General features: G+C 32.1%; 1 protein-coding gene across 7 annotated transcripts in view; it reads left to right on the top strand.

The window, feature by feature from the left end:
• The window catches only part of Ccser1 (coiled-coil serine rich protein 1), a 1,264,311-nt gene that overhangs the window by 820,861 nt on the left and 424,037 nt on the right, over positions 1 to 19,413 (top strand). Inside the window, exon 11 of one of the 7 annotated variants that reach the window (XM_074041368.1) lies at positions 1 to 11,456. This exon is cut by the window's left edge and continues 22,987 nt beyond it. The exons of the other annotated variants lie outside the window; for them this stretch is intronic. The gene's annotated coding sequence lies outside the window, so the exon portion shown is untranslated. Of the gene's footprint in view, positions 11,457 to 19,413 lie in introns of those variants that run through there. 7 annotated transcript variants of the gene reach the window in all.

A 19,413-nucleotide genomic window follows, 5' to 3' on the forward strand; every position in this document is an offset into this window, starting at 1 on the left:
AGAGTGGTCCTATGGCAGACTGCTATAGTGATCCAATGACAGATATCTTGCTATAGTGCAGCTCTGCTGTTGCATTAGTCATTGGCCACCATGCCTTGCCTTTTTTCCTATGTCATTTAGCCAAATTCTGTGCAGCTGCTGTCTGTGTGCCAAAATGGCCTCTGTCATGCCTATCATTAGGGCAATTGCAAGAAGTTACCTTGCAACTAATTCTATTTCAGCTTATTCCTTTCTGAATCTGTAGCTGAGTTTTTGTCTCTGTCTCCTTTCTGGGCAGTGTTATCCAAAAAAGCATGAAACAAACAACTCTGTTACATCTTTTCATAATCCTTAGGGCTGCCTTCTTCCCAAGAGACTGTATTATTCAATTTTACTCTTTCAACTTTAAAAACAATTTGCACATTTTTGAAAGACAGATAAACCCCAGTACTTCATCAGTCACTTGCAGATTTTTTTCTCAGGCTCAGCTGAACCCACCCCCTATCAACAAAAGGAATTTTTATCCTTGTGTTCTAGTTGTGGGAGATACTAAGATGACTTTGAATATGACATTCTCAACTAACAACGTACAAAGGTAGTCAAGCATTACCATCATGTTCTTTATAAAGAAGTTTTTCTAAGGATTAGAGGTAAAGTTCATTTGTAAAATCCGTGCTCAGTGTGCACAAAGGCTTGAGTTCAATCTCCAGACCCAATAATAGTAATTTTGATGACAGGAATTTTCCTTAGAAACATTACTCTCGAGGCATGTCCTCTGTCTCAATGACCAAAATCTCCCCATAAGCTAATGCAGAAATGAAAACTGATATAAAATATTACCATTTCTTGTATGAATCTTGATTCACAGATTTTCCCAAAACATGAGGTTGTTTGATACCTGAACAAAATGAGCATTGTATTAATAAGGAAGAAACTGGGAAAAGGATAGAGACCATACCAAGCCTGACAAAGAAATAACAAGACAACAGCTTCATTTTAGACATTGAACTATAGTAATAGAGTCTAGAGAATAGAAGCAAAATGATCACAAAAAATTTAATGCAAAAATTGTGAAAAACCCAAAGGATACTTAAACTAAGGTCTAGGATAAAAATAAGAATGGGTAGAGGGAGATAATTCCAATGATGTCTTGGCTATGAAGAGTAAGGAAAAAGTCAGCGATTACCCCAGACCTGGAAATGGAAATTTAGTAATACCACTTTGGAATTTTAACTACATTACAATTTGACAATGTTCTATAAGAATGGAATAGAGATAACTAGAATTATCAACATAATAAAGGGAAAATAAATGAAGATTCTATTCTATTTCTTCTAGGTTGGTCAGTTTTTCTAGAGACTATATGATTTGAGAATGTTGAAGTTCTGAACATGAAGTTTTCTGTCTGAAGTGAATTTCTTCTTTATATGTTGTCTTGTTTATGTTTCTTAAAATTCAGTTAAAGAAATATTTTAGTATAATTATATTAAAAGCCACTGGTCATCTAAACAGAATTCTGTCTCTTCTTAAGTATATGGTATTAACATACATTTTTCAATAATTTTTTGAGATATGGTCTTGTCTTGTTGCCCAGGCTGGCCTTGAACTCCTGGATTCAAGTGACTATCCTGTCTCAGCCTCTACAGTAGCTGGGACTGCAGATATTTACCACTGTGCTCAGCCAAATTTAATTACTTAAAAGAAAAACCCAATTTAAAGAGAGTATTAATAATATAGAGAATACAGTATACCAGTGTTCAGGAAATGTAAATCAATTATAATTGATTACAGAAATATTAGATCCTCTGGCAACACATTTGGAGAAAAATTATCATGAAAAGCCAACTGCAAATGGTTTATTATTCCTATACATTTAATATAATGATTGTATAACATACACATATATAGTTTTAAAAATAAATTGCTACTGTAGGAACCAAAAATCACTACCTATTTCACCAAACCTAATTGGTGTAATTAACCAATATTCACTTTACCTTCCAAAGTGAGCTTATAAACTCTTAATTTATGCCTAAATTTCATTATATTTCCCACTGTGTCTGGATAATAAAAGAGATTGTTTATAACTGAAAAAGTACTTATTCATCCTAAATATTTACTTTGATACCCTACTGTACTTACCCCTGTTCTTGGTAGTTTCTCCCCCTCTTGGTCTTCAAGGTGATACTTCTTTTTCTTTTAGCATTTCTTATGTACATTTTAAAATGTTCTATATGGTTATCTGAATCTGAAATGCTATCCAGTACATAAATTTGATGTATTTAGTGATCTTGATTAAACCATACCTTGCTCATCTTCTTAAAGGTTTACAAGGTAAATGACTGTGGAGCCAGATAAAGAGGGAAGCAATTACCTATTTTCTCACTTTGGGAAGGAAAAACTAATTTTCTTACATAAATTGTAATGTAATGAATAACCAGTTAACTATCTGACCATAAGAGAAAGTTTGCTATATTAAATTGTTTTCTATTCTATTAGTCATACCATATTTTTTCACAATTTCATCTGAAATTTGATACATTGTAGAAAAAGCTATAAACATTGAGACACTTATTTACAAAAGACCAAAACCATGAAACTCTTGTGAAACTTAATATGTATTCATGTGTATTATAGAAAATGTACAAGCATGATTCTTACATATCTGAATATGCACACATACAATTTAGAGATATTTTCTAGAGACACTTATTATTTTGGTTCTGAAAAGCAATGGTGTAAATAATAAAATCATATTATCCGATATGTCACCCACTCTCATATTTTCCTGTCCACAAACTATCATTTATAGAAGTTTTTATTTTATTTTTCTGTCTTCAGTAAATGACCCATTATGAATGATGTATTACATTCTAGTTTCGTGGCACTTTAATTTTCCTTAATTTCTAATAATCCTTTCCTCTCTTCATTGTTGATATTCTTTGGTATTAATATTTTTGAAGATCCTACATATATTGGTGTATAGAACATTTTTCAATTTTACTTTGCTAATTCCCTCATTGTTTGAGATGTTTAAATATTTGTGACAAGAATACTACTTAAGTAATGAGTGTATAATTAACATATAAAGCTCTTGTTATTATTTCAGGGATACATTTTCAATTACTTAATTGTGAAGCATCAGAATGTATGCAACTATTTTCAGATAAGTCAGGAAAAGAAAAAATTCCATATGTATATGTAGATCAAAGGTCAATGAACGAGTCTTTCAGCTTTTCTGAAATATTTGAAAATAAGAAACAGAGGAAGCAAAGGGATGGAATAGTGAAAGGAACAGGCTTGGAGTTGACACACTGAGGCAGAAGGGCTGTTCAGTCACTTGCTGGTATGTGGTTTTTGATACATCACTGAAAATAACTGAACTCAGCTACCTTAAGATTAGGATGATAGCATCTGGAATACACATCATTTTAAACAGAACAAACAGCAGATCCCTTTTACACAGTGTAGATAGATACAGAATTCCAAAGCAATTCCAGATTCTTTTCAAACTGAAACTCCAGTGCACTCCAATATTCTATTTGTAGAATACACAGAGGAAAGCAGTATTTATCATTTTGTAAAAATGACAGAAGTTTAAATTGGCCTTTTGCTTATTAGAGAAATTAATTTTGCATTGTTCAAATTACTTGATAGCATAAATAAGATGGAGTTCATAGGGTGACTCATGGAGAGTTAATTAACATAGGACATCAATAAAAGCTCACACATATATAAGATAAATAAGGGTTGCTGAAGTGTATAAAAAGTCCTAGAGGAAATGGAGGTGAACGTGTGAATGAGGAGGTGCTGAATCTGCATTGGGAAGTTGGTCTCATACATGCAGGCTGGCACTGTAACACTAGGGAACTCATCCTGATGTGCAGACTTGCAGACTGAGTCTGCTGTTGCCGTGAACTAAAATAGTGGTTCATTAATTCTGTGGAGAAATACCTCTCCTTTTAGAGCACCTTTTGTCTTCTAACTCCTTTACTGGTGTTGCAGTGAAAAATAAATGAGCAGTTCTCCATCAAGTGGAAAGGCAATTGCCACAACATTTTCCTGAGGTTAACTACTGGATTTGGGTGCTCATTTAGAAATAGCAGGTAAACATTTCTCAGAATATTGGTGAAAGTGGTACCAATTACTTTTGGAGAGAACTTTCAGTTTAGAACAGATTATTTCAAATGTTAGTAGGGAAAAAGTGATACCCGATCTTAAAATATAAGACCTTTTTAATACTTAAGAATTCTTTACAATTCATTTTTCTAAGGACAATAAGAACTAGCAAAATATATACTGTAATAATTCTTCATGTAGAATGTCTACCACTTGATTTGCTTCAAAGACACTAACTGGAAAATTGAGGTTATATTGTAAAGTTTCAAGTAGTACTTAAAAAGATTCAGTGTCACAGGTGGTGTTACTGAAGTACACACCTCTTTTTGTTCTTCTTTGACTTCTATTCTTACCTTCCCCTTTTTTTCTTTAAACACATTAATTTGTTCCTTTCTTTTTTCTTCTTTTCCCCTCTCTTCTTTTTTTTCCCTTTCACCACCTTTCTCTTGCTTTTTCCTTTCCTTCCTTTTTCTTCTATTTTTTTTTGTTTGTTTTTGAAGTAAGGTCTGAAGACCCAGGAACAAAGAGGATTTTGTATTTAAGGAATGCTATGAATAGCCACAGGGCTGAGGAAATATTAGGGTGGGGAAGCATCTAATAGAACCACAAAGAAAATGAGAAAAGAGTAAATATATTAATGATAATAGGCATCAGATTATTCACTACTAAAGAAGACATTTACAAATAGAGAAGTAGCAAAGTAGACTGATTGTTCTGGCTTTGAATTGGACTTAGAGATATTGGTGTTAGTGCATGGTTCTACATATTGATAGGTAGGTAGGTAGATGATAGATGTACAGATAGATGTATTGATAAGAGTGTACATGTGCATACTCATAACGCATATATTTACTAGGCATGTCTTTTAAGAGGGTCCAGTAGCAATAGCATCCCATTAGTGATGATTTCACCATGTACCCAGATATTAATTACCATTCTCTACTAAAAGACAACAGGCTTATTAAAGTGATGGCTGGTTACCAAAATGGTAACTAGCTTTGAGGGCCTTCACTGAGAAAATCTGGCACAATTTGAGTATGAAAATAAATGTTAATGGTAACAAATTATTACTTATTGAAATAGATATCCTTTAGTCCCTGATGATATGAAGAAATAAATATTAAGTACACAAAAGGAGAAACACAAACACACACAAACACAAGAAAAGATATTACTTCTCACATCTCACACACTTGCTGATGGTCTTCCCTTCATCAGGAGTGTCCTCTCCTCACTTGTCCTCATCCCACCATCTTTTTGTATGTTTTCTTCACTGATGTATGAATCTAAGATAAATATTGTTTGACTCTTATAGTACTTGTAGATATGTTTAAATTAACTGTTTACATTGCTGTAGTGTCACCTACCTGTGAGGTTGTTTAATGTCTTGTACCTCAGTATCTATATTATACCTTGACCTTCCACCCTAATCTAGAATAGATGCTTTAAAAATCTTTCTTTTTTGGTGAATTATTTAATTTTTAAGTATATAAAAAGAGAAAAGTGTTTTCTTATCAAAATAGATATTTTATGTATAAAGTATATGACTTTAGTAATAAAAACATGCCTGGAAAAAAATAAAACATGTATTTATTCAAACATTTTGCAATGGAAGACAGCACAGGTAATATAGATTTTTTTATTTAAAAACTATTTCTTCATTTCTAGTATGGTGCTTTGTTTTTATCATATTGCTTGTGAATTTTGTATCTTATTTTTAGACACTGTGCATATGAAGTTATACAGTATGTTGACAACCGAGATTTCATTTTTCCTGATAATGACCATAAGTTTGTAATTTAATGGTACAATCTAAATAATTGAAATTTGGTAGTTTCCTGTAAACCAAAAACTTTGATTTAATACAGAATTCAAAATTTCACTTCAAATAGTGATCAAGACAAGTGTTGAGAAAAATTCTTTCTCTGGGCATATTATCTGAGTATAAAGAAATGATAACTTTTGTTGTAGATCATTTATGTGATATTATCATTATCAGTAAAATGAATTTAGAAAGTTTCACTTCATCCTTTTCCTCTTGGAGAATTGGGAGTAAGACTTTGCTAAAAAAATTTATGGAGCATTCTGCTGGAAATTTATAACAGTTATACATAATCTTTTCCATCTGGAAAAATTGTCTTTTACTTTATCCTAAATAGGATTATGGGTCATCATTTTTCTGCTCTACAACTTGTGGGATCTAGTTAAGCTTTCTTTTCCCTTTCCTTTTCTTTCTCTTTTTCCTTTCCTTTCTCCTCTTTCTCCTTTTCTTCCCTTCTCATCCTTTCATTTTCATTCCCATCCTATTTATTTATTTATTGGAAGTATGGGGTTTAAACTCAGGCCTTCACCCTTGCAAAGTAGACACTCTACCACTTGAGCCACATATCCAGTCCATTTTTCTCTCATTATTTTGGTGACAGGGAGTCTTGAGAACAGTTTGCCTGGACTGGCCTCCAATTACAATCCTCTCAATCACAGCCTCTCAATTAGCTAGGATTATAGGTGTGACCCACCAACACTGTCTCCATTTAATTTTTTTTTATTCCTTAAATGTGCTATTATTCTTTATCCTTATTGAACACAAACAACTGAGATATATTTAAATATATCAAATAAAATATAAAAGATTTTTTCATAGCCCAATTCAAATTCTTTTCTCAAATGTGTGGTACATGGGTGTTTGGGCATATTCCTATGTGATTACAATCTTGGAATTCAAGAAAATTGAGACTGAATTTTAGCTTTTCCAAATGGCTTCCTACAAGTTCTACAAATTATTAATTGTCTCCATATCTTAGTTTCTAAAATTTCAGAATTTCATGAAAATTTGATGATGATAAACTTACATTAATTGTAGTCTATCAACACAATAATTTTGTTACATCTTGATTGTATCATGCAGTTATTGGTTCATTACAAATTTAACGACATTAGAGAAGCATAATACTGGAGCTCAATAGTCCCAGGTATTTGATAATCCCTGTAATAAGCCAAGAGGGCAAGTTGAAAAATGGCCTCTAAAACTGTACAGACAAGCTATTTGGGTTCTAGGTGTTCATTAAGTTCCTCCTCACATTAAAATGGCAATTAGTGGAAGCAATGCCCAGATAAGTTACTGTGCTCAAAATTCAGTAATACATAACTGATTAGGTATCTCCTTCTTTGTCCTGTTTGGTTTACAAGGACCTGTTATTAAAAACATTTCACTGCCATTTAAAATAAGCTTAACTCAAATAAATAAATGTTGTTATGGCAAGATTATAGATATTTTTAACTTCATTATAATTCTCTTCGATGTAACATATTTATTCTGGTCAGTCATAAGATTGAAGTACTTTCCACAATATGAATATCACATATTTACGCTAAAATTTATATGTGATGGTCTATAAATTTTCTCCGAACTATCTATTGTCATTGCAGAATATTTTGTTGGAGAATAATTAGCTGGGAAGGGTATTGGTCAGCAGAAAAAACTTCTAAAATCTTTTCTTATCAGCCCCTTGCATTCTCACCTTTTTGTGGGGGAAGGCATGCAGAAATAGCCTTAAGGAAAATGGCAAGATTGCAGATAAAGTTGATAGATTTTGTGATTAAACACAATTATATAAAGAAAATGCTCCAAACACTACTTATTGCCTATTTTGTGCTGAGCATTGTTCTACTTACTTCTTTTCAACAACCATTTGGGAAGGATTTATTTTCCTCAATTTGTGTGAGAAGCACATTAGAACAAGAGACTTTATTAGCTCTAAGTGCATTGTCTGAGATTTAAATTTTTCTCTTAGCACATATTGAACAAAAATAGAAAAAGACAAAAGGTAGCAGCCTGCAGAAAAAGATACAAATATATCCATTGTAGTTGAAATCTTTTCAGGAGTGCCATGTTGGAGCTATTTTTCAACACTTTCTGCCAAATATAGAGGAAATATCACAAATATTTGAGATAGGAAATATCACAAATATTTGAGATAACATTTAAGGGTAGAGTTGATAAATGCATTTGGATAATTACATTCAGGAAACGGCATTAAATTAGACATTTATCTAGTGCTTAGTATAGATTTGTGGTCAGCAAAGCAACAATAATTAAAAATAAGGGCAATAACAATTGAATCTCTGAAACTCTTTCAGATAAATTTGCCAGGTACTCTTTTTCTACCAGTCCATTGAGACTAGTTTTCTATTTTGAAAAAGGAGGAGAAATTACTTGTCCATGAGGAAAAGTTTACTTTGGAGAAATTACATGTAGCCTAAGAATAAGTTAACTATTTCTTGTTGAATTTTGTTAAAATGAGATGATTTTTATTAAACAGCTCTCCCTACATGCACAGAAGCATGGAAAGTTATCTCAGTGTTGTGCTTTATTTGTGATGATAGGTTTGATAGAGTATTTGAAATTATTTTTTACTGTATATATCAGGCTCATTTTGTATCAGACATATTGTTCCTTTACTTTCCCCACATTATTTGCTATTTGAGAATAAAGAATAGATCAGAAAAGAAATAACAAAGAACCCAGAAAGTAAGTGGATTTGCTTTTGTAGTTAATTAATTAAAATGAATTTTAATTCATTTCAAATAGATGCATAAACTATGTTCAAAATATTGAGTATATTTGATTTCTAAAACATCAATGTATTAGTCATATGGTTTGATAATAGTCACTTAGAACTCTAGAAATAAAATTGTTTTCTAAGCTCATACTTCATCTTTCAGATTTAAGATAACTTTTAGAGGCTATTTCTTATAAATTAACCTATATTTTGGGATTTGAATATATTTGCATGCCCCTTTTCTGAGTTATAAAAGTCATAAAGCAAAGTCTTTGAGTTTTGGAATTTAAATCTCATGTTTGATTGAGAATTTTGAATATTCCATATGATCTCTACCTTCTTCCTAGTGGTAATTATTCAACTGGAGTGACAACATTTTCAATAATAGAAGGAGTTGCAGACCACATTTTTACTTTAATTGCCTCTGAAGGCTGAACTCATTCCCACACAATACTCTAACATAGCCTTTTATTCATCAGCCATATAATCATGATCTATTTTAACCTTTCACAGAAATCCAAATGAAAACCAGAAAATGTGTCACAAGATGGTAAAATATATTCATGACAAAAGTGTACTGCCTATCAATAGGGACAAAATGGTACACTTAAAATGCAAAAGATGTTAATTAAAGGGAAATTTTAAGGTTTAACAGCTTCAGTAAATTCTTAGTCAGGACATATTCATATATGACCACTTTGCTCCCTTAAAACAGAAAGTTTTCTAACACTCTCCATACATTTTCCTTAGCAGAGATGGAGTTTCACTGGAGAATTAAAACACATGTATATCTACTTAGAATTCAGGATTGATTTAATTGCATGGTTTACTCTTAGGGTAACTGGTTAATATGATTTCAATGTAGAATTGTAAAAGATATTCTAATGTCTTCCATAATTTAAGTAAATTTATGACAGTGAAGTATAAACAATGAAAAAATCTTTACCATAATCACCCTTAAATATAATTCTTTCATCAGTGATAGGATATTGCAGCTCACCAGGCAGTCTAATCCATTTTCATATACTTCTAATTGCTCTAAAGTCCTAGCTTCAATTGAGACTCATTTATTTATTGTACAAAGGTTTATTGAGCTCTCAAGATACACCAAGCATGATTCTGAGAGCTGGCGTTCTATCAGTGAGCCACACAGACTGAGCTTAAGTAACTTGACTCTGGTCAGAGTAGATTTTTATTTTTTAATCATTCATTTATTTAGCCAGTACTTCTTAAAAGTTTACTGTGTCAGGCACAATAAAAATTGAAATAGAAATAAGCAAAAAATATATAAAGAACTACAGATAAAAGACAAATATCAGATAATGATAAGGGCTTTGTTGAAAATTGAAAAACAGTCATATGGAAATATCAATGCCTGATTTATTATTTTTTTCAAAAGTGCTATTCTGTGTTGGGTAAAGTTCTAACAGTCCGTCTAATCTTTAAAACTACCATTGGAACTATGTTAACACAATCCCTAATTTTCAGATTAGTAAATTGGGACAGAGGGAGGTATTTGGCCTGCCTAAAATCAGATGGCTATTAAATAGCAATGCCATAATGCAATCCAAACCAGTCCATCTACTCCAAGGCCCCCATCTGTATTACTAAAGCAATATATGAGTTTTTAGCTTAAAAATGTTGTAAAGGCTTAAAATACAATCTCATAGCTCTGAGGGTTGCTCATGTACATTTGAAATGCCTACTAGAATATACACTTTGAGATTCTAAGGGCTCTGAAAACATGAGCATGTACTTCTGTCAGAGATAAGGATCCAATTTGGAAGTCAAGAGCATTTGGAAAGATCAGCTTTCCTACTCATTTCCATTAAATGATCCTAAATTTGTCTTATGATATAGAACAAATTATCCTTCTTTTCTTCTTGTTATGTTTTCATATATTTAAAAGTAGTTATTTTTGTCTTCCTTTATTCTATTAGTCTTTTGTTGAAACTGTCAAAAAATTGGTAGAAAAGAAAAGGGAACAAGAGGAAGAAGAATCTAAGTGAAGAACAATAACACATCAAATTTGGACTTGGTGATGGTTTTTCAATAAAGAAAATTTAAGACCAACACCCTTTTTGTTAGAATCATAGAAATTTGTGTTTAAAATTATCTTAAACTTTGAGCACTGATACTAAAGAATATTCAATGTTTCAGTTTTTCAATGATTAAATAATTAATAATTTAATGATATTATAAAACTATTTTAAAGATACCTTTTTTTAGAAATAATACTGAAATACTTATGGGTAAGTTAATGGAGTATCTGACATTTAAAAATTATATAGGGAGTAGGTAATTAAAGAGAGATAAATAATATCAATCATTAATTGTTAATTATTGACATGTGGTGATGAACAAATAGAGGTTGATTGTATTATCACATATACTTGGAGTTTTCCATTACAAGAATTAAAAACAGGTTGCAATAAAAACAGAACATAATAAATGTAATAATCTTTTGATGTTTGATCAACTAAAGATATTTATTTATGCTTCACAAAGTAACTGTTATATAATCATTTACTCCCTCCTTTAGTTTCTATAACAGTAAAAATTTTCCTACTTATTTTTTATTTTACAACTGTTTTGATGTTTGAAAACTTACGTTTTATGTTGCTATAAATGCTGCTCTCCTTAATAGTTCATTGTTACAAGGAGTCATCAAAACAATATGTTTTCATTTTTAAAATGTTTTAAAACTTTCTGAAATATTGAGCAATGGTGAGGGTCTGAGATGGCTAACCATAAATAAAAGCTATTAAACAGACACTTTTTAATCTTTCTGAAACCAAATACTTAAACCTAACTATATTTGCATACAATTGCTGGCTTCCTTCCTGTTAAATGAAAGACATATTTCTCTTCTTGTCAAATCAGCTCCTTCATTTTTACCCTGAATTTCATTTACTGTCACCATTTTTGATATCTTTGTTTTATCATTCCTACTTTTTCATCTTCACCTTACTCCTTTTAAAGATTTCTTCTCAAAGGACATAATCTTATAACACCACTATTTGAGTAGTCACAACTTTTGCAACTGTTAGTCAAAACTGGACTCATTTTGCACAACTTAAGTATTAGCAATCACTTTAAGGAAATGTAGAGAAAGAAACCACTTAATATTACAAGTTAAAATTAATGTTATATAATATATTTGGTTTTTCTCTCCACTCCATGAAATCTAGCCATTTTGTATTATAAGGCCTTTCTCTTCAACTAATAATGAATTATTCTCTTATATTTATTAAGATTGCATCTTTGTGCTAATGATTTTCTCTTCAGATTTAAATGTGTTATACAAGCTATAAGGGTAATAGATACTTTCTCTTTGTATTTGATATTCAAGGCAGAAATCTTAAAGTCTCTGAACATCAACTACAATTTCATTCAACATGTGATAGCATGCTTCATTTATATTTATATCTCCATCTATATGATAATGTTAAGGACAGCTCTTAGAGAAGCTACTCCCACTCATCTGGGTCTTGCCTTTCTAGCATTTGTAACTTTCATTGCAAATGAAATGTCAAACCTAATGGCCTAAGTATAGCACCCAATCTAGCAACCCTATTTCCCTGGCATATGTGTGCTCTTCTTTACAGGTAGCATAATAACCAGTCAAAACGCTTTTTGAATGTCCATTTCATTTTTCAAAGTCTTCTCAGATTTAATGAAGAGCAGGTGAAAGGAATCTCCAAAAGTTTTAGATTAAAGCATTTTTCAGACAATAGGAAGATCATATTTTTCACCCCTACTTGAATTTGTAGTAAATTACAGAGCAGGGGGTGTAAGGAATATATTTCATATCTCAGAAAGCCATATGTGGTGAGATATAATGTTAATTCTGATATTTACAACTACAGAGATGACTTCTTTGTGAAATAAAAGAAGGAAGATTTGCCTTATATAAAACAAAATGCTAAAATGTTATATTTCGGTGCAACGGTGTTGAATGCTTCTCCCCTAAAGCGGCAAAAATGCAATATTTTCACTTTCAAATCACTGAGTGTCTATTACATTTGCTATTTGGTGATCAAAATACACTAATGATACATTTATGTTCTCTCTGTGGCTGATCATATTTTTACTCTGTGAGGCTTACGTTTATTAGCGTAGATCACCATGCATACACTTTGCTTTTGAAGGTCAAGGAAGAAGAATGAGAGCAGTGAGCCTGTTCTCTGAAAAAGCAGCAATAATTTTTGATATAGAACAATTATCTTCGAATGTTTTCACATTCTTATTTTATAAATTTATTTCTTCATTTATTGTTAAAGAAAATTCTGCTCAAATATCATATACTATATCATAGCTTTCACATGATACACAGTAAAATTTTGTGTATGATTTACCTAAGTGTTCTATGATACATATAGGAAAATTTGAGCGGGGAGGCAGTGGGTCTTGCTGTAATTCTAGCTGTTCAGAAGCTGGGCAAATAGTCCTTGAGATCCTATCTCAAAAATGCAAACACAGGGCTGTAAGGAGTGGCTCAAGTGGTAGAGTTATGGGTCTCAGTAATTCTACTTGCACCTCTGAGTAGATAAAGTGACTCCCTTTTCTCTGGCTCAATTCTGTGATTCTCTTAAACTAAAAGAATGAATTTGCAACAATTAATGGAAGGGTCACAAAACAATAACTAGCAACAAAAATACTTTGGCTTACTGTCTCAATGCTATCAGTCCCTATAAACTTTATGGGTATCTGCAAGAAGTTGAGGATAGATTATAGAATTTTATCATACCTTTCAAAATAAGAAAGACTTATCTCTGTCTTTGAAGGGCTAGCTATCATTTTTCTCATTTTGTTAATAAGTATCACAGTTAGTGTTTCTCATACATTAGGTGTGATATTTTCTTTTCTTGCCCCTTACATGGGAAATTACTTCTCTTGAATTTTTAAGCACAATCATTGCTGCACCAAGCCCAGTACTCTGTGTGATTTGCAATGCTGTCATTTCATTTACAGTATTGCATCCAGTTGCCCAGATTCCACCCAGGGCAGTTTCTTAAACTCGATTTATGACAGCTCTATGTTTTTGCCTCTTTTAACAGTTTAGCAAAGTTGTTAATTTGGATTTTTTTATTCATGTTTTCTCCTGACAAACAGAAGAAGTTCAAAACCATTTTTTCCTATTTAATAGATGCTCACTGTAAAGATTACACAACCATACTATTTCCCATAACTGGTATTTATAATTAAGTTAGGGAAATTCATACCACTGTTTTTATAACACATGCTGTCACCTACCAACCTGGAAGCAACCTGTCCTATTTTGAGACGAGAAATGAACATTTTCAAAGGCTTCAGTTGATAAAATAGTTCACGGACATGACAAAATTGTAAGAATGCCAAGACTGAACAACATAGAAGTTGCTGGTCACATGATTCCTCCCAACTCATGAAGGACTTCCAAGCTACCACATAACACATGCACATTTTGTAGTCTTCAAAGTATGGGGTCTTAAATCTATTTAAGTCTAGGATAAATATTTTTTCAAAATTAAATAGAAATATCTTTGTAAGTAATATGTATAATAGCTTATTATCATATTCAAAGCAAGTTCCTAGATTATAGCTAGAAAGAAACTCTGTATATACTAAATGTTTTATGATATCTATTTCATTAATATATGCTTGACCTTTCCATTTGATAGAAAAATATGGCTGTATGTTTTAGGTACAAAATTATGCCTAAAGCTGCAAAGTCTAAGTTATTGTTTATACAGTACAACTAATTGTTTGGTATAAATAATTACTTAACAAATGATACCACCAGATATCTGTTTGTTTAATTTTAGAGAGGTTTCTCTTGAGTAGTCTAGCTTCTTAAATTAATGCTGAAATTTGGCCGAGTCACAAAATAAGCAAAACAAATGTTGAATATATTCTGAAGTAACAGAAATATTTCTGAAATGGACCTTTGATAGTTTAACTTGTCCACCTACTCAACTTATAAATATACATAGTATCATAGAATTTCTGAATTCAGAGTTTTAACTAAACTATCATAGTACCCCAGGGCTCACATAATTTGATTCCACTAGGCTCAATTTTTCTTCAAAGGAATATGACACTTCTCTGTACTGTTTTTTTGCTTAAATTATATATCTTATACAAAAGAGTAGAGTATCTAGGCAAAATGTGAATGTGATATTCACCTGACAATTGGATGTAATAAAATAACCTAATATATATGTAATTATTTTGTTAACCTATGAATCATAAAACTGTCACCATGAAAAATAATTTTGGATAGGACAGGTTTAATACATTTTAATGTTTCATTATTTCAATCCATTTATGTTTTTATGATGCTCTCCATCTTGAAAAATTCAAAGCTAATCTTCTAGTCTGGGTACTTTTTCTCCCCCCCCCCAAGGATATTCTTAAATTTTTTATATTAAATGAAAAAAAAATTCCTAGGTTCTCATAACACTTTACATTTAAAAGGACCTTGCATTTTCTATCTAATGTTTTAATCGGTGCATCAATATAAATAGATATTATTTTTTAAATGTCATTTAAAGTAAGAATACAAGAAAATCCATGGCCCTCACGAAGTTTTATCACATATTATTAATAGATTTGAATTTGGAAATATCTTTAGGCTGTCTCATCTGAAATTACTGTTTAGTTGCTTAAGGAGTCAATCTAGAATAGTAGAAATATACATAGTATTACAAACAAATTTTGTGCAACTAGAGTGTTGGCTGGGGTTCAAGGAATTTTAATATTCGAGCTGGATCTTAATGGATTTTTCTGTATGCATCCATTGGTAGAAGAACATTCTAGAAGAAATGAACAAGGAAGGCCCAGGAAGTGTGAAAGTACTTTTTGTTCTATGTGGCTTGCAAGGAGGTTACATAGATAAGAAAAATAGAGCATGAGGCTAAAAAGTCCAGCTATGACCACCTTCCGAAGGACCTTACAAATTGATATCTACCAAATGCTTTGCTGAGCATTCTATGCGTGATTCTTCATTTCATGTTGCAGTGAAACTTCTCTGATGTGGACACACATCACACATGATGTGGGAGCAATGCTTCTGCATTCTAAATATTCTTTTTACTCATCTAGAGATACTGTTTCTAAAAGAGAAATTGAATATGAGGACAGTAAAACCATTAGGTGACACAACATCTTCCTTCATTTCAGAGCTATGCAATTTTGGTTAATAAACTGATTACTATAAACAACATTAATTTTGCTAATCTAAGCTAGAACATAAAAACATATTAAACATACGATATTCAAAATTAGATATCAATAATACAAAAGTGAAACAGAATATATTTAATTATGCTTTAAAATGATTTTGCATGTTTTGATGGCATATTTGACTTAATATTTTTACCTAATATAATATAATAGTAATATAATATGCTATAATAAATTAAGTTATTGAAAAAACAAAGTTCCAAAAAAAAGGACAACATTTTATTTTTTACCTTGTCATGATTGTAAATAATGAAATGTTCAAGGAATTAACATGTATTTGCTGAGTAGTGACTGTGTTTGAAGATACTCTAGTCTGTTTTTCTATATAAAACAAAAATTCATGAAGGAAAATTTCAGAAACTTAGAAATGGGGTAAGAGAATTTCTAAGACATTCAGGGTGCTTGCTACATTCCATGTGGAGTGGGCACTCGCTGCTCTCTTGCAAGCCAGAATTTTCTGCCCATGGCAGTTCCTGTGGGCCTGTAAGATTACCTCTGTTTCACTTCCTATTTTGCCTCTTTATGTGTGAAAAAGAAAAAGAAGAGAAAGAATGTACTTTAATGTAAAGCTTTTAAGTGTCTCTCCAACAAATCTTGGATGAGTTAGAGTACATTAGAGAAAAAGATCAAGGAGAAAAAGGGAAGAAACAAGAAGAAACCACCTCTAAACGCCAAATAGGAACTGAAGGGCTCTTGATACTTAAAAACTGGAAAGAGCTAATTCCAATGAGAATTCAAGCAGGAAAGCAAAGTCACTTTGAACTCATGTTTTAATGAGTTTAATCAGCTGACTCTTTAACGAGTCCTGTTTTGGGAAATATTCTTTTCTTTTTATTTGTAAGTGTAGTTTGAATGTCAAGCTCTTCATATTAAATAATGCAGTATAGTTTTATAGATGTATAACCTACACTTCTTTTAATGGAAAAAAATGACTATAATCCATTTTTAAGAATGAAGAGAGTTTTTGATGGAACAAAAATTTTAACAAAGTATAGTTTTTTTTTATTTTCATAGTTTTTACTACTAACAATAAATGTTTTAAAATTCTCTTTCTAACATTTAAAGCTGTCACTCAGTTATAAAAATCTGAGTCATTTTATGTTTTGTGTCTTTAAATATTTACTTATTTTAAACATTTATTAAGCACTTCCTTTGAAGTTCCATGCTCATAATATTATCAAACACATATTGTCCCATAAGTTTGTTTTTACCTGTGTAATATTAATAATACACTTCTACATCTAAAGGGAATTTTTAAAATTATGAACCATTTTGCTTAGAAAAATTTTAACAAAATAAGAAATGAATTCCCAAAGTATGTAAGTAATTTCCTCAGAGATTTGATTAAAACACAAAGTCTCTGTTTTTTTTTTAAACAGCCTACATTTTATTATTGAAATTATTTCTAGCTTGCTTTCCTTTTTTTTATTTTTTAATTATTCATATGTGCATACACGCTTGGGTCATTTCTTCCCCCTGCTCTCACCCCCTCCCTTACCACCCACTCCACCCACTCCCTCTCACCCCAACCCCCTCAATACCCAGCAGAAACTATTTTGCCCTTGTCTCTAATTTTGTTGAAGACAGAGTATAAGCAATAATAGGAAGGAACAAGGATTTTTGCTAGTTGAGATAAGGATAGCTATACAGGGAGTTGACTTACATTGATTTCCTGTGCGTGTGTGTCACCTTCAAGGTTAATTCTTTTTGATCTAATCTTTTCTCTAGTTCCAGGTCCCCTTCTCCTATTGGCCTCAGTTGCTTTTACGGCATCTGCTTTAGTTTCTCTGTGTTAAGGGCAGCAAATGTTAGCTAATTTTTTAGGTGTCTTACCTATCCTCACCCCTCCCTTGTGTGCTCTCGCTTTTATCATGTGCTCAAAGTCCAATCCCCTTGCTGTGTTTGCCCTTGATCTAATGTCCACATATGAGGGAGAACATACGATTTTTGGTCTTTTGGGCCAGGCTAACCTCACTCAGAATGATGTTCTCCAATTCCATCCATTTACCAGCGAATGATAACATTTCATTCTTCTTCATGGCTGCATAAAATTCCATTGTGTATAGATATCACATTTTCGTAATCCATTCATCAGTGGTGGGGCATCTTGACTGTTTCCATAACTTGGCTATTGTGAATAGTGCCGCAATAAACATGGGTGTGCAGGTGCCTCTGGAGTAACTTGTATCACAGTTTTTAGGTATATTCCCAAGAGTGGTACTACTGGATCAAATGGTAGATCGATGTCTAGCTTTTTAAGTAGCCTCCAAATTTTTTTCCAGAGTGGTTGTACTAGTTTACATTCCCACCAACAGTGTAAAAGGGTTCCTTTTTCCCACATCCTCGCCAAAACCTGTTGGTGGTGGTGTTGCTAATGATGGCTATTCTAACAGGGGTGAGGTGGAATCTTAGTGTGGTTTTAATTTGCATTTCCTTTATTGCTAGAGATGGTGAGCATTTTTTCATGTGTTTTTTGGCCATTTGAATTTCTTCTTTTGAGAAAGTTCTGTTTAGTTCACTTGCCCATTAGTCTATTGGTTCAATAGTTTTGGGAGAATTTAGTTTTTTAAGTTCCCTATATATTCTGGTTATCAGTCCTTTGTCTGATGTATAGTTGGCAAATATTTTCTCCCACTCTGTGGGTGTTCTCTTCAGTTTAGAGACTATTTCTTTTGATGAAAGCTTTTTAGCTTTATGAGGTCCCATTTATCTATGCTAACTCTTAGTTGCTGTGCTGCTGGGGTTTCGTTGAGAACGTTCTTACCTATATCTACTAACTCCAGAGTATTTCCTACTCTTTCCTGTATCAACTTTAGAGTTTGTGGTCTGATATTAAGATCCTTGATCCATTTTGAGTTAATATTGGTATAGAGTGATATACATGGATCTAGTTTCAGTTTTTTGTAGACTGCTAACCAGTTTTCCCAGCAGTTTTTGTTGAAGACGCTACTTTTTCTCCATCGTGTAGTTTTAGCTCCTTTGTCAAAGACAAGTTGGTTATAGTTGTGTGGCTTCATATCTGGGTCCTCTATTCTGTTCCACTGGTCTTCATGTCTGTTTTTGTGCCAGTACCATACTGTTTTTATCGTTATTGCTTTGTAATATAGTTTGAAGTCAGGTAATGTGATACCTTCAGCATTGTTCTTTTGACTGAGTATTGCCTTGGCTATTCGTGGCCTCTTGTGTTTCCATATAAATTTCACCATAGATTTTTCAATCTCTTTAATGAATGTCATTGGAATTTTGATGGGAATTGCATTAAACATGTAGATTACTTTTGGGAGTATAGATATTTTTACTATATTGATTCTACCATTCCATGAGCATGGGAGATCTCTCCACTTTCTATAGTCTTCCTCAATCTCTTTTTTCAGAAGTTTATAGTTTTCCTTGTAGAGGTCATTCACATCTTTCGTTAGGTTTACACCTAGGTATTTGATTTTTTTGAGGCTATTGTAAATGGAATTATTTTCATACATTCTTTTTCAGTTTGCTCATTATTGGTGTATAGAAATGCTAATTATTTTTC

Source organism: Castor canadensis, chromosome 9 (assembly GCF_047511655.1).
Source record: "Castor canadensis chromosome 9, mCasCan1.hap1v2, whole genome shotgun sequence".
Taxonomy (NCBI): domain Eukaryota; kingdom Metazoa; phylum Chordata; class Mammalia; order Rodentia; family Castoridae; genus Castor; species Castor canadensis.